Genomic DNA, 15,492 nt, shown 5'->3' on the forward strand with positions numbered 1-15,492 from the left:
ACCCTTTCATCTTCCTAATATTCATTGCATCAAATTTGTGTCACAAACGGAACGGCTACTTGTTTTACTGTTTGCGTCACGAAATTGAGAAATATGAAGTCACAGAGAGTCGTTCATATGTCATTTGTAGGTGGAGGATAATGGCAAAGCGTGTTGTCATATGTCAAGTTCTTTATCGAGGGTGTGTAAATAGCGGGAATACCGCGCGTTTATATTTAGACAAGCTTATAAGAAATGTGTATTCATTGACCATTGCCGATTTTTCAAGGACCTTTTCAATGATTAATAAAACTACCGTACTGAAGAATAATGCCGTATAAACGTTTCGATGTTGCCAAATTTCTCTCGATAAAATACTTATGCTTGAGAAAAGTTATGTATGTTTTTCCTTGAAATTTTCAGGTACTCTTACAGAAATTGCGAAGTAAAATTTGTGAGAATTTGAAGGAAAAATGTTCACAAGTTCTCTAAGAAATTTACATTTTATCAGAGGAAATTTTGCAATGTCCATTTTATATGCTGCGTTTTACTTTAACATGGCAAAAAACGAGTAACAAAAGATCCACTACTCCAACAGTGGATGACACCATGGGTGACACCTAGGTTTTTTCAAACGGCTGCGTCACCTTTAAAATTAAAGAAAGGCACTCGATGGTGAGGAAATGATGTTTGAGCTCATCCTCCTATTTTTGTCTCATCGCGTTACCTTGTATTTTTGTCTTTCTATGATTCGTAACCATAATATCCGACGTACGTCTATGGTTTTCAATGGTATTTGCTGATGAAAATTACGCAACATAGCTTATGGATTGATGATAACCCCTAGATGCAACTATTCGCGCTCATTGGATGTCTTGGTTGCATACCAAAAAATTGAAGGCACTCTCAGAATCGTTGCAACAGCATCTAGTAACTTCCTTTTTGCTGTGTGAAGTCTCATTGCACTGAACTAGAACTTCGAACGACAAACTTTAGACAGTTAATACTCGACATGGTTTCACATTTTTGGTTTTTTGTGTGTCCCTTATTGTTTTGTGTCTCAATAACTAAGGTTACTAACCCGGATGTTTCGGCGCTACCCCAACTTGAGTTGCGGTACTACGAAAATTAATTGGAAATATCCAAATCATCCAACATATTGGGGTATAGCGCCACAATTATTTTGGGGGATAACCCCCAGCACTTTTTCCCGCGAAAAAAGCAATAAAGTCGGGTTGAACATCATTGAAAAAATATAACAGGAGCGGCAATTTTCAAACATTGTACACAGGAAAAAAAAGTTGGCTAGCAAATACCATACTCTGATTAAAAAACGGCACAACCGGATAGTATACCTGCCATCAAAATTATCGTCACAATAAGGAAACATCCTGTAACTTTCGCGGTAATTTTGATGAAAGTTACCATACTCTCTGGTTGCACCGTTTATTAACGAGGATATGGTAAATACCTGTTTTTTTTTTTTCGTGTAATGAACCATCGACATGAGGCAACGCAATTTTCCCGTGATATACTCGTGCTCCAGCAGAATTTTCTTCTCGCACATCGCCGATGAATAAGGAGTTGGTGCCCACGTTGAGCGTCGCGGCATCAAAAGTGGCAGTGTAATAATAAGCGACTCGCGATTTTCCCGTTCGCCGCTGAAGTCGGTCGGCGGTGAACCTCCCTCCGTGGCTCCTTCTTGGGGCTTTGTTCCTCCTCCTCCCGAGGAAGCCATGACAATTTTTCCTTGAGCTACGTGCGTCTTTGAAATTACAAATTTGCCCCCCTCCCCACCCACGAAGGCGGCCTCTTTGGAATAATCAATCACCGGTGGAATAAAGTCTATGGCGGGGGAGGGGGGCGGCGGGCTTCACGGACTATTTGACTCCTTTGAGCGGGGCCAAACGGCGGAGCCCGGATTGGTTAGGCCTCGGTGAGCAGGGTCACGCGTCCCGATTGCTTCGTGGACGCGCTCCGCTGTCCGGGCTCGCATGACGTGAAAGAAACCAACGGGACATTGGAAATTTCGGTGAAAAATTTCTTGAAATTTTACAGAGTTGCACAATTTTGTCACCTTCCAGCCAAAGTATCACAAGCGTTTCTGAATCGTTACAATGAGGATACATATTTTCCCTTTAATTATAGTAAAAACTGGAGCAGAAATTCAAGTATAATGACACGCAGTCCTACAGTCTTGGAGGCGCTAATATACGTTTTACGCCAACTGACCGACTGCACTGCATTTGGCGCAATGCGAGAAGTATTCATCCAGTCTTGTTGGCGCTAATATGGGCTTTACGCCGGCTTATATAAATCGTCACCCTCCGGCGAAAGTATCACATGCGCCATTCGACGTTTCAAAATTCCCGCCGCCATTTTATTTTTTTACACAGAAATTGTTGGTTGGATCTGTTTAAAAATTTCACTGAATTTCATCGACAGCACAAAGAAAATTCAGTGCAATTTTCGGACAGCTTCGTTGAACAATTTCTCCGTAAAAAAATAAAATGGCGGCGGAATTTTTGAAACGTCGAATGGCGCTTGTGATACTTTCGCCGGAGGGTGATGATTTATATATGCCGGCGTAAAGCCCATATTAGCGCCTACAAGACTGGATGAATATTTCTCGCATTGCGCCAAACGCAGTGCAGTCGGTCAGTTGGCGTGAAACGCATAATAGCGCCTCGAAGACTTTAGGACTGCGTGTCATCATACTTGACTTTCTGCTCCAGCTTTTACTATAATTAAATGGAAAATATGTATCCTCATTGTAAAGATTCAGAAACTCGGATGATATTTAATTTTTTTTCTGTTCCATTTTAAAAAAAAGTAAAACGAACGAAAATATCGCGTCGAAATTTTCGATACCTTTATTAAAACTTTTTGTATCTTTTTAAAATCTATAAAAACTAATCTAGTTGTAAAAACTATGTAGTTATCTACCACAAACTACCAAAGTTGCCAGATTCACGCTTCCTTGTTGAATATTGAATATTCGCGCAAACATGTGAGTTTTCGGTACCAAAAAAATTCGCGCAATCCTATACATCTCCGAACAGGTAAAAAAGGAGGAATTCGCGCAATCCTATCGCAGCTGTTCATAACTATCCGTTATCTAGGTGAAGGCTGAAAATGTAATCGGAAAAACTAGGCTACAACGTAACCAATCGAAAAGTTTCCATTCACTTCAAAAGAAGTTGGTGGCGTCGCAAGAATTCACCTCGAGATTCATCGGTTGGTGGCGAGGTCGTCGAATTGGTGAACGTTGTATACGTTGTGTTTAAGTTCGTGTTCTTTATTAGCTTTAAAACACATTCCACATATCCCTGAACACCCTCCCAACCCTTATGTGACTTCCTCACGCCGTTTAAAATTCTATTTAGAAAAATTTTATATCTATTTAATATCCAGACTGCTCGGTGATGTAAATTTTCAAACTGTAAAAATCGACGGTTAAACTGCCAAAGCACGTATCTCGATTAGCGACGTCGCAGACTTCCTGTCAAATTTTCTCTTTTAAATGGGCAAGTATACTCAACGTTAATTTTTAAAAACTATCGTAATTTTTCTACTCCGTGTTATGCAAATTCTGAAAAAAATCAAAGGATGATGTAGGTATGTTCTCCTTTAAAGGAATAAAAGAGGAGCGGAGATTTTTAAACACACTGAAAAAAAAAATTTTCTAGTGTTAGTATTTTGACTTAAAACGTCGTTTCTTGTCGAAAATATTTATTTATTTATTTTTTGTTAGTTAAATTTGTGCGGGTTTCACTTAGTGTCAGTTTTTATGACTTAAAGAAACTTTGTTTTCTTATTGGTTTTCTAACTTAAACTTTACGATACCAAAAAGACACCTTTGTTTACTTAAAAAACTGATGTCGAGTTGAATCTGCACGGATTTAAAGCAAAAAAAAAAAAACAAACAAACAAACAAACAAACAAACAAACAAACAAACAAAACAAAATACAAAAAAAAAATGCCGACAAGAAACGATGCTTTAAATCAAAGTAATATCTGAAGAAAATTTTTTTCAATGAACCGCAAAAATGATGTACGTGGTTTGAGAGTTTCACCGTCAAAATGTACTGAGCCCACTTTATAATTATTCAAAAAAAACTTCAAGCTTGTTCCTCTGAGTAGGGTTTTTTTCATAGCTTACGATTATGTGTCTCTGTTGTGGCGCACACCGCCCTGGCCAGATTCCGAAATCAAGTGGCGGAATCATCAGTCATTCGCGTTTTAATTAAGGCGTCCTTGCGAACCGAATTATCGGAGCGCAGAACTTTTCTTAATTTATTATTCTTAATTTATCGGCGTTATTAAGGAGCTTATTTAGGCATCGCGTCCTAACGGGTTACCCGGTTACTAGTCCCCAGGACGGATTGCACAACGACCGTAGCTTTATACACTGTTGCTGAGTTTTTAGCATCCAAAATCCGAACTTTAAAGTCGGAAAATGTAACCAACAACAACACACTGAAACATTTTTTTCTTGAGATATAATTTTTACTTAAAGCGTGAAAGTCAATTTTTATTGAGTTAAAGAAGCTTAATTTTGGTATCGTTAAGTTTAAGCTAAAAACCCGATAGCAAACCAACGTTTCTTTAACTCAAAAACTGACTTTGAGTCAAATCCGCACGGAAATAACTCAAAAATCCAAATTTCGAGGACAAGAAACAACGCTTTAGTCAAAATAATTACTCGAGAATTTTTATTTTCAGTGCATATTGCAGGATCCTGTGCTACCTCTATCTTTGTAAAGAGGTTTGATACACATTTTTATTTAGCAGCCCGAGACGATGGTAACAGTAGAAAAACCAAGCGGGAAAACGGGAAACAAGATTAAAATACACCATTAAAATAACCGAGACGTTTCGACTCAAAACTAAGTCGAAATTTCACGGTTTTTTCAATTAGGTAAAGAGGATATGGAGCTTTTCCATCAGCCAATTGAGATACGATTTCTCAGAGCCATGGTATTTTGTAGGGTGCTGAATCACTGTACGTATTCAACAAGTACAAGTGACTAACTACGGAAAATGCACCACAGGTGAACGACACCATGAGAAATATTATTTGGAGAAGTTTTGTACATATCGACGGTGAAATTACCAAACCACGTATCTCGTTTGCGGTGTTTAAAAATCTACGCTAACATTTTATTTTTTTGAGATAGACCAAATCAATATCATTCCTCGAAATTTTCACAGAATTTTCTTGCACAAAGAGGAAAAATCACAGAAATTCTCAAGACTGGACATTAAGTAGTTTTTCATTTAAAAAATAAAGTATGACAGGAAGTCTGCGACGTCGCAAACCGAGATACGTGGTTTGGTAGTTTCAACGTCGATATGGAGCTTTTCCATCGACCAATTGAGATACGATCTCTCAAAGCCATGGTATTTTGTAGGGTGTTAAATCACCATACGTATTCCTTGTACAAGTGACTAACTACGGAAAATTCACCACAGGTGAACGAAACTATGAGAAATATTATTTGGAGAAGTAGTTTGCACATATTACCTAATTTGAGTTTGCAGCCTTTTTGAATATATTTTCTTCCCCCCTCCCTCCTTCTCCTACTATTTCTTCCTCGCCTTAATTTTCTTCTTCCCCTTTTCCCCATCCTATTTTTCTGCCCTTGACTGGGGCATAAGCACTGTTTGTCTAGACACTACCGCACGAGGCGCATATATGTAGATGAAATACAAATTTAGTACCTATGTACTCTGACGAACAGTAAGTTGACCATAGTTACAACATCTAGCATATTCAATCATATTCTGAGAATGGGGACCAGCCCGCCACCCGCGTACCCATTTCTTGTGCGGCCATCCAGACACCCTCATCTCTTGTGGCGCATTACATTGTAATTTTTTTTAAACAAAATCAATAATTCATGAGATGTAGTCAAATTTTCGACCAACACCTTTCTTTAAAGACCAGCAGTTTTAGTCTGAGCATGCAGAAAAATGAATATCGTTCAAACTGTCAACGGCGCCCTTAAACGTAAACAAAAGAAATCCATAACGTTGAAAACGCATATTGAAAGTCTCTTTCCGTCCCCTACCCTGTCGACATTACAGAGCCCATGGATGACTAAGTATAGACGACGGCCGCGAAATTTCTCGAAAACATCGAGATCTCCTTCCGATTCTCTCGACATCGCTTCAATATCTCAATCAATCGATTTTAAAATCCAAGATGCCTATTTTTCCAGACCTGAGGATCATAAGAATGCGTATATTCTAGGGCTCATCAGATAATTAACTTGTTACGTTTTACAACCGACCGATTCAAATATCTCGAAAATTAATAATCGATTGTTGAATATCCATCGAATGACTTTCATCGATAGAACCCTATCCCGGCGATGCTATCTATCGATCGAGGTGATTCAATATCGATTCGATAATCGAGCGCCACCCCCGCTAACGGCGCACGGTTGCGGTCATAAATCTGGACGCGCGGACGTTTCCACGCGAGAATTTTATATTTTATTTACGAAAGACAGAACCGCATTTGTATGCAAATTCGAGGCGTTACACGGCCGCGGGCGGGGGCGCTGGCTCATCCCGGAGAGTTGTCACCTGTGGAGCCCTTTTCTGCTTTCCTTTCGGGGGTCGCGAGCCCGCGCCCTTCAACCCTTTCAGCCACGGCTTCATGGGCAGCGCGTGGCGCGTAGTTCACCGCGCGACTTGCTATAATGGGGCACTAGACGTCACTTTGACGTCATCCACTGCGGTACACTGGAAAAAAAAAAAAACACATTAAATCTACGAGTCCAGACTCTTGAAAACATTGACAAGAAAAAGGACTCTTGATTCAATCAGATTTAAGCTTAAATCAAAAAGAAATCCGCTCAAATTAAGAGGCTTGGTTCTTTATTCAAGCTTAAATCTGATTGAATCAAGAGTATTTTTTCTTGTCAATGTTTTTAAGAGTCTGAACTCTAGATCCAATGTGTTTTTTTCCGATGTACGAAGTACGAAGCCACATTTTTCCATTTATGTCGTTGCAGACTTCCAGCCATACTTCACTTTTTCTTTGGAAAAATAGTCGACGTAATCCTTTGAAAGTTCCTCGATTATTCCTCTCTGCACATGCTGGCAGAATACATTCTAAGCTATGAGATTGGCTTGTTTCTCCTTGAAAAAATACTTTTGGGACATCGCAGTGGAGACACGTGGTTTAGCAATTTGGCCATCGATATCTCTATCCTGGTGCAATAATTTTAAAGCAGCCTGCTGCCGATAAAAAGGCATCTTACCCCGCCGACGTCTGTGAAAATGGGTCATAATTTGGATTTATTGTACCTATTCGCGCGATCGACTTTGCGTCACGCGCTGTCTGTGTAGCCGTGGCTTCACTCGCGGAAACCGTCTCACGAGTGACCGTTGACAATAATCTCCATTGAAAATTGAAGGAAAACAGAACGGCAAGCCAACGCTTCCAGCTGCTTGTGACTCAACGTGCGAACATTGAAAAACACTATCTGAAACACTGACGTTTCAAAATCTCCGCTGGTTTTTTATTTTATTTTTTTTATTTTTTTTTTCTACAGGAAAACGAATAAACGGTACCGAATGAAATTGTTACATAGCTCTCTCCCTTGCATGAAAAAGAATTAAAAAACTAGAAAGAATGAAGTTTATTTTAGTACCAATATATAGGGAGAGAATAGATATTAACCAATAATAATCATTGGGACTTCATTTTGCGAGCAGTGACCACTAAAAGCTCATACGTAAAAGTACCTATCTGCATACTATATTTTCAGAAAGTAAAAGATTTTGTGACAAAAACTTTTGTAGTGATATAAACTCCTGATTCCCGCCTGCATTGCATATTTTGTTATTTTTTAAATTTTCTAAGCTTGGCTCCTCATTGCAAAAGTCAGTCTATTTTCAGTCTCTCATCTCAACAGGGAAGATACAATTAATGTCTAAAAGTACATTCCCGTGGGCGAAAGGCTATTAGTGAAGCCACGCTTGAAAAAAAAAGGATTTAAAAAGTGCGAGAAAAGAATGACTTATTTTTGCACCGTCTTTTTCAGTCGTTGACGGACAGTTTTTTTTTTTTTTTTTTTTTTTTTTTTTTTTTTTTTTAAATTGTTATCATGGGTCGAGTAGAGATTGCTCTACAGGGGCCGTCCGTATAAGACATGACTCTTTATGGGGGGGGGGGGGGGTTGTCGATGAAAGAATTTTGTTTTTACGTGTTACAAGATAGGAACTTTCGTCACAAAAGCGTAACAAGAGGGGAGGGGGGGGGTCAAAAATGCCGAAAAAGTGCGTTATGTAACATAGGAACGGCTCCATAATGCATGTATTTGAATGATTTTTATTTTTATTTTATTTAGATCTTCTTTCTTTTTTTAAATACGAGCCAAATCGATTTATTGTGGACATAGTTGCAGGAAAAGAGTGACTTGACGGACGAGAGCGAGGGCCATGACCTGATAAAAGCTGTGGTGTGCTTTGCGACTTATCGATTGATCTGTCATTTAAAGTTATGAAAAAGGATCGATTAACAGGGTGTTCGCAGCGAACACCTTAATAATCGATTCTTTACTACGGATTCAAATGGGGAAATATCGATAATCGATCATTCACGCCACGCCACTGGATGAAAGATCGACTCGCCAGAGAAGAAGCACGTAAGTGTTGTGCGACACTGATGGCGTTAACACTATTCTCCTCAAGTGCATGTATACAATCCGCTCAAGTAAAGATAAGCGACCGAAGACCGTCTCAGAGGCGAGGCGTGAGTGATCAATTATCGATATTTCCCAATTTGAAGCTAAGGTAAAGAATCGATTATTAAAGTGTTCGCTGCGAACGCCCTAATAATCGATCCTTTTCCATAGGTTTAAACGGTAGATTGATCGATACATCGCAAAGCACGCCACGCCACAGGATCGTCTGCAACACATCAAGAGGCATCGCGCGTGGGAAATCTCTCGTGACGCTCCCCCTGTCCCTAACCCCCGCCGCCCTTGCACCCCCCCCCCGGTCCACCACCCCTATGATCCACGACTAAACGAGCTTGGTGGCGCCCCGCGGCAAAAACTTCGGACAACTAAGTAATACACATTCGAAGACGTGTCGCGTCGCCCTGCCGGAAACACGTCCACGTGCATTTTACGTGATTTAACGGCCCCAACTGCAAACTTCCTCGTTTGCGTCCTTTTTTTCACCCCGTTTCACACATCAAACCTGTGGTCAAAGCGTGAAACCGCGTATCTCCATTTGTGACGTCGTAGACTCCCTGCCGTACTTCATTTTTTCTTTCGGAAACTAGCCAACGTAATTTTTTCAAATCTTTCTTGTTTTTTCTTCTCGATTTGCAGATTATTCTGTGAAAATTTCAAGCTATGCAGTTAGTTTATTCCTCTTCGAAAAAATTAAAGAGTTGCGGAAAATTTGAAACACTGCAATTTAGATACGCGGTTCCGCACTTCGGCCATCAAAATGAATCGGACCAGAATCGAGTCTACGGGTGTAATTATTCTGCAATGAACTATTTAAAAATGAATTAAATCAAAAGGAATCGGGTGCATATGATTTGTGCGGTCCATTTACACATTTTCTTTAGTGACTTTAATTAATGATTACATGATTTCATTTACCATATTTCGACTTTTTCCTCCCAAAAAAAGGGACACTGGGAAAAAAACACATTGGATCTAGAGTCCAGACCCTTGAAAACGTTGACAAGAAAAATGACTCTTGATTCAATCAGATTTAAGCTTAAATCAAAAGAAAATCCGCTCAAATTAAGAGGCTTGGTTCTCGATTTAAGCTTAAATCTGATTGAATCAAGAGTCCTTTTTCTTGTCAATGTTTTCAAGAGTCTGGACTCTAGATCCTATGTGCTTTTTTTTCCAGTGGACGTTACTATGCTCCAAGATTGCTGAACTGACGCGAACGATTCAATATTTTACAATTTGAATGTAGAATTTTCATCCAAAAAGCAGACTTCAGCAGGTAATCCGAGGAGAGATCCGTGGTATTTTCAGTCAAAAATTTCCACCAATTACTATGGGCTGAATAAGTGAGAACTTGCAAGAGGCAATCTCGTAACGTTAAGATTTAGTTACGCTCTTTCGTTTGAGGAACGACACAACCCGTTCATTTTGGGAAAAATATAAGATGGGACCCTGCAATCTGCACAGAGAAAAACCTATTACAAATGGAGACCTTTACAAATATTTTTGTGACAGGTAGAAACTTCCGCTACTAGTGCTCTATCGCGTTACCTATGAGATTGCCGCTTTGTTAGCAATGTGTTGTCTGGCAGACAAGCTGCTATTAGGTGAAGTTGCAGAGTACTTGAATGCCGATGCTTACTCCTCAATACAATCTTCCCACTTTGCTACACAGTCAACGAGAATATAAGATGGGCGCTAATACGTCAAAAAGAAACTGATGAATTCCCAAAAGCAAAAGTTCCCTCCTTATGTCAATTTACTACGATAGTGGGTCTATCTTCGTCCTTGGGTGGATCGCACATTGTTAGTAAACTTTAGTGAATTTTGTTCTGATAAAATATCTGTTGGGAGGAAATATGACTATTCACGAGGCAAGAGTATAGGTTGAAAATGTATACCTACTACAACGTAATTAATGAATTATTTAAGTAACTTTAGCAAGAATCTCCGATGACAAGTCAGGATTAAAAAATCTAATTTTTGATGGTGATTTGGAGAGCAAAAGGCAAAATCGACTTTATGATATTATTATTATTTAATTTTCCTTTGATTCCTTGATATATTTATAAAATAATAAATTAAATAATGTACATAATAATACACACACACAACATTTACATGACACTCGCTAGACTTGCGGATCATTTGAGCACGGCAAATGAGCAGTCTAACGGTAATTCTAGTCGCTAAAAAGGGATTTATTGAAGTTAAAAGGCTTGGTCAAAGCTATGGTCCTGTCTTGAGGGAACTTGATGAATATTTTTAAATTTAAAAATTTTGATATCAGCATTGAAATTGGGTATCGATGGCTTAAGTCGAAAAATTCGCATCTCAGATTACAACATTACAACTTTCTGCTCATTTTATATTTTTTTTAGAGGAGAAATAACCAGCAGTTGCTACTGCAATTTTCTGTGACTCATCTTAGGTGAGTCACAGAAAATTTTAAGAAAAAATTTTAATTGGTTTTTCTCAACATAATTAATGATTTTATAACGATGCCATTGAAATGAGAATTTTTCGCCTTTAGCTATCGATGTTCTCTCAACTTTATCGTACCAAACGATGATTAATTCACAATCACAGCCGGAAAAACTTTAGATGCTTAAGGTGATTCGATGGACGCCATATTTTGTGTCAGAACGGCATGCGATATGTCGCATCAACTGGTTCCATTTTTTCAGCTACTCGTCATTTTTCTCCAATTTTGAGATCGCAATTCTGTTGTCTGGAGACTAAAGCACTCACCAATTTTAACAAAGAAATTCAACGTAATAAAGGCGTGTTTTTTTCAGAGAGAAAACATCACATTCGATACTGATATCGAACCTGCGCTCGAATTTTCTCTCTAAAAAAACCACGCCTTTTTTACGTTGAATTTCTTTGTTAAAATTGGTAAGTGAGTGCTTTAGTCTCTTGACAACAGAATTGCGATCTCAAAATTGGAGAAAAATGACGAGTAGCTGAAAAAATGGAACCAATTGATGCGATTATCGCATGCCGCTCCGACACAAAATATGGCGTCCATCGAATCACCTTAAGAATGATTTGCTCATTATTATTAGCAAATTGGAATACCTCGCAAATATTTGCTTTGCGACCAATTTACCATGCTGACTATGGCTTTAAACTCATGCGAGCTCATGGCAGTTGGATAGAAATACATTATACATCCCTCCGAAAGGAAAATGGTAACTGATATTCATGTCAGGCAGGAAATGGTTATTCTCTAAAACGCTTGTTTAACGGGCTCCAAGAAGCGCCTTTTCGAGACCATCCTTAAGTTTGTTCTCGGGGTCGTACTTTTTGATAGCCCTGGCGGCGTTGGCAGGATACTTGTCGAAGTAGAACGTCATCACTCTACGAGCAATCTTCTTTTGTTTGTCCGTGCATTTGGCGCATTTAGTGTTCAGTGCATCAGGCAATAAATCTGTAACAATCATTGCATCGAATGTAGTGATCGTAAATCACATATACATGCCCAAATCCCACCACAATAACTTCGTAAAACTTCATGCGATCGATAAAATCGTGACTTGTGCATAGATGCGATTTAAAGGAGAGTATCAAGAATAATGTGTCCTCGGTCGTTAGCTTATTATCCTTCATAAAGCACAGATATGAACGCCAATGGCCTTATCTGGTTTAACTTTTATGGGATGCAATATGACATTGAGAAGAAGTGGAGATTACACACACCGCTATCTCGCCTTCAATTTTCGATGTAGGCCAGAACACGTACATGCCCCAAGGAGCAATATTTTAATCACATTTTGCGATTGAAAACTTTTTTTTTCTGACTCATTTTAGAAACAACGCTAATGCCTTCATTTTCTTATGTGGATAAGGGCTTTTATGAAGAAGGATAGAAATAGTTCCTAATTGCAAGATGCAGTCCATTTATCAATCCAATAATATTTTTGATGAATACCCTGTCTGATCGAGGATATCAACGGTGAAACTACGAGACCACGTATCTCGCTTTGCGACGTTGTAGATTTTCTCTCATACTTCGTTATTTACACGGAAAACCACTCAACGTCAATTTTTCAAAACTTCCGTGATTTTTCTTCTCTGTGCGATACAAATTCTGTGAAAACTACTTCAAGGAGCGAAATTGATTTGTTCTCCGTCAAAAGAATAAAATGGGAGCGGAGATTTTTAAACACCGCAAACAAGATACCTGGTCTGGTAGTTTCATCGTCGATATACTAACTTGCAGTAAATTATATCAGAATCAACCTAACGATTTTGATTCTACTGTTCTTCTATTCAAGTTTTTATGATCGAATATTTTTAACGTCTTGTGTCCATGAGTACATCAGAAACAAAGAACCGGAGAGAAAAATGAGAAAAAATAACCGATCATAAGAACTGCGTAATAATGAGCGTCAACCAAGCCATCTATAGCCATCAAACCAAACTTTCGATTTGTCTAACGAAACTTTTACAAGTAAACAAACTAAGGAAAGAAGTTCGAGGTGGTCATTCGGTTTGTTGGATCAAACGTTTTGTGGTCGATATCGAACTTCTGCCTCGCACAATCGAAATTTTCTTTTAGTGTTCAACATAAGCGTGAACTTACTTTTGAGAAAACGTCCCTCGCTGGTGCAGGGTCCCTCGTCCATGAGGCACTTGAAGTAGTTATCGAGGAGCTTTTCATTTCGCAAGATGCTTTCAATGTCGATGTTGTCAAATTGCGAGGTGTAAAATTCGGCCGGCGCCGCCAGTACGGCGGCCACGAAGGCAGCAGACCATAACGACCACGGATAATAAATGCATGATGGAACACTAGTAAAACACACAAACACTGGGGAAGATGTGAGGATCTTGAGACTGATCGAAGAACTGATGGTTTAGCCACGGGATTGTCTGCTTTTATATTGATACATGTGCGTGAATTTTGCTGATTGCACTGCGTGAGAAAAAGATAGATGAAATGGTCACTATTGGACACGAAAAGGTCACCGGGAGCATTCGTTTTCATGGCTGTGCAAAAAATCGCAAAAAATTGGATTCGGTAGTTTGAGGGTTAATTAATTCTTCTGTGGGAGATTCGCGATGTGGCGATGAGTGGAACGGAACTTACAGTTTCGGAACTAGCAGTAAGATAAAAAAAAAATGCATTAAAAAACTCGCGATGATAGTTTAAACTTGTGAGGAAACTGAACCGAGTAAGGAACGAATTGCAGGTCGCGTCAAGTTTGGGCCAGGTAAAGAAGATTAGATGTTTCATTTTTCCATGACTCTCACTGTGGAAGCCAAAGTCTGACGACTGTTGTCACTTTCAAAATATTGTCTCTAAACTTTGAATTTTTGACAGGAGAAAATTTACGATTAGTTGAATTGAGGGGCTTGGAGGACAAGGCTCATAAGTGCAGTTTTTGCTACCTCGAGAAGTATACGTGTTTGAAGTTTCGAAATTACACGGGTCCCTGTGGTAGAGAGAAAGTTCAAACTGAATTTGGATGCTTAAAGGTTGGGATTTTGGGGCGAATTTTTCGCAGAATTTGCATTAAAACTAGTTTTATTTGAAATCATTAATATCTAATTTTTTTTAAAAAACTGCACTTATGTGCCTTGTCCTCCAGGCTCCTCGCTTCAAAACTACTGAATTCTAACTAATTTTTCCGAAACGTGACTGGATGTGATTCTGTCGTCGTTCTCGGATGAAGGAACGTAACCCTACTCCAAGGTTGCGAAATTGGCTCGAACTATTCAATTTTTTACAAGAATGTACCTACGCAATTTTTGTCGAAAATTTTTCTGATTATTGCGTAAGATTAGACGGAAAATTAGTGGAATTTTTAGTCAGAGACACCTGAGATTCTACTAGTGAAAATGCAATGCACACGAGGAAATTTGGCAACATTGAATTTTAGTTACGTTCTTTCGTGAGGGGGATGACGCTGTGAAACTTCGTCTAAATTAGACGATCCGCGATTTGCGAGTGGCTAGCGCACTAGATTTCCACCGATGCGATCCAGGTGCGGGCTGATTTTGAAATTAATAGACAAAATGATAGACAAAGAAGATATAAGGTGTATAGAGCAATCCGATTGGTTGAAATGAGTGGTTTTTATAGACTAAAGGGAGGAAATGATGGACTAACTAAAGGGTCTCCCCGTGGGTTGCCGTTAGTTAGTCTATTACCTACCTCCTTTGTCCATTGTAACCACCCGCTTACGCACCACTAGGATCCCTCCATATCCTTTTTGTCTATTTTGTCTATAGCTTTGTCTGCCAATTTCAACAGTCAGCCCGCTGAAGCTGACGACTAATTTTTAACGAGGTCACAGATTTTCAACACAAAGATTTTGTCGATTCGACACAGGGAGAACTAACACAAAAATTCAACCAACAGCTTTTTTCCCAACAATTTCTTCGTGTTTTATTTCTTACACAGAATATTTTGATTAATTTTTTTCACTGTGAACCTGCATTGTGTCTCCGACGTGAAATTTTTTTTCCCCCCAATGATAGGCTCAAATGTGTCTTCATCGGTGTATGGCAACGCTGCATGCTATCAATTTCGCACGGATGACACTTTCTTAATATTGACGAGTGAGGTGTAATAAACACGTGCCCACTTATCGCAACCCCATCTGCGAAATTAAAACGTCACCTTCCACGCCTCTGTGCTCTGTGTGGCCTGAAAATGAAGTGAGTACCCACGTAGTGGCTCTCGCTTTCCGAGCAAGTCTTACGACAACCGATATTCCTCCTTACTTGAACGAGCAAATAGACCATTATGCTTGTTTCCCTGAATTCGCAACCTATTTGGTTCACGGATCA

The 15,492-nt window shown here is 39.2% G+C and overlaps 1 protein-coding gene and 1 pseudogene across 2 annotated transcripts in view; one reads left to right on the top strand and one right to left on the bottom strand.

Annotated features, from left to right (window-relative positions):
- Positions 1-15,492, top strand: part of AstA (allatostatin A) — a 134,218-nt gene that overhangs the window by 18,650 nt on the left and 100,076 nt on the right. The gene's annotated exons all lie outside the window — the stretch shown is intronic.
- Positions 10,737-13,494, bottom strand: LOC109031577 (ejaculatory bulb-specific protein 3-like; annotated as a pseudogene).

This window comes from Bemisia tabaci, chromosome 4 (assembly GCF_918797505.1).
Source record: "Bemisia tabaci chromosome 4, PGI_BMITA_v3".
Classification (NCBI taxonomy): Eukaryota; Metazoa; Arthropoda; class Insecta; order Hemiptera; family Aleyrodidae; genus Bemisia; species Bemisia tabaci.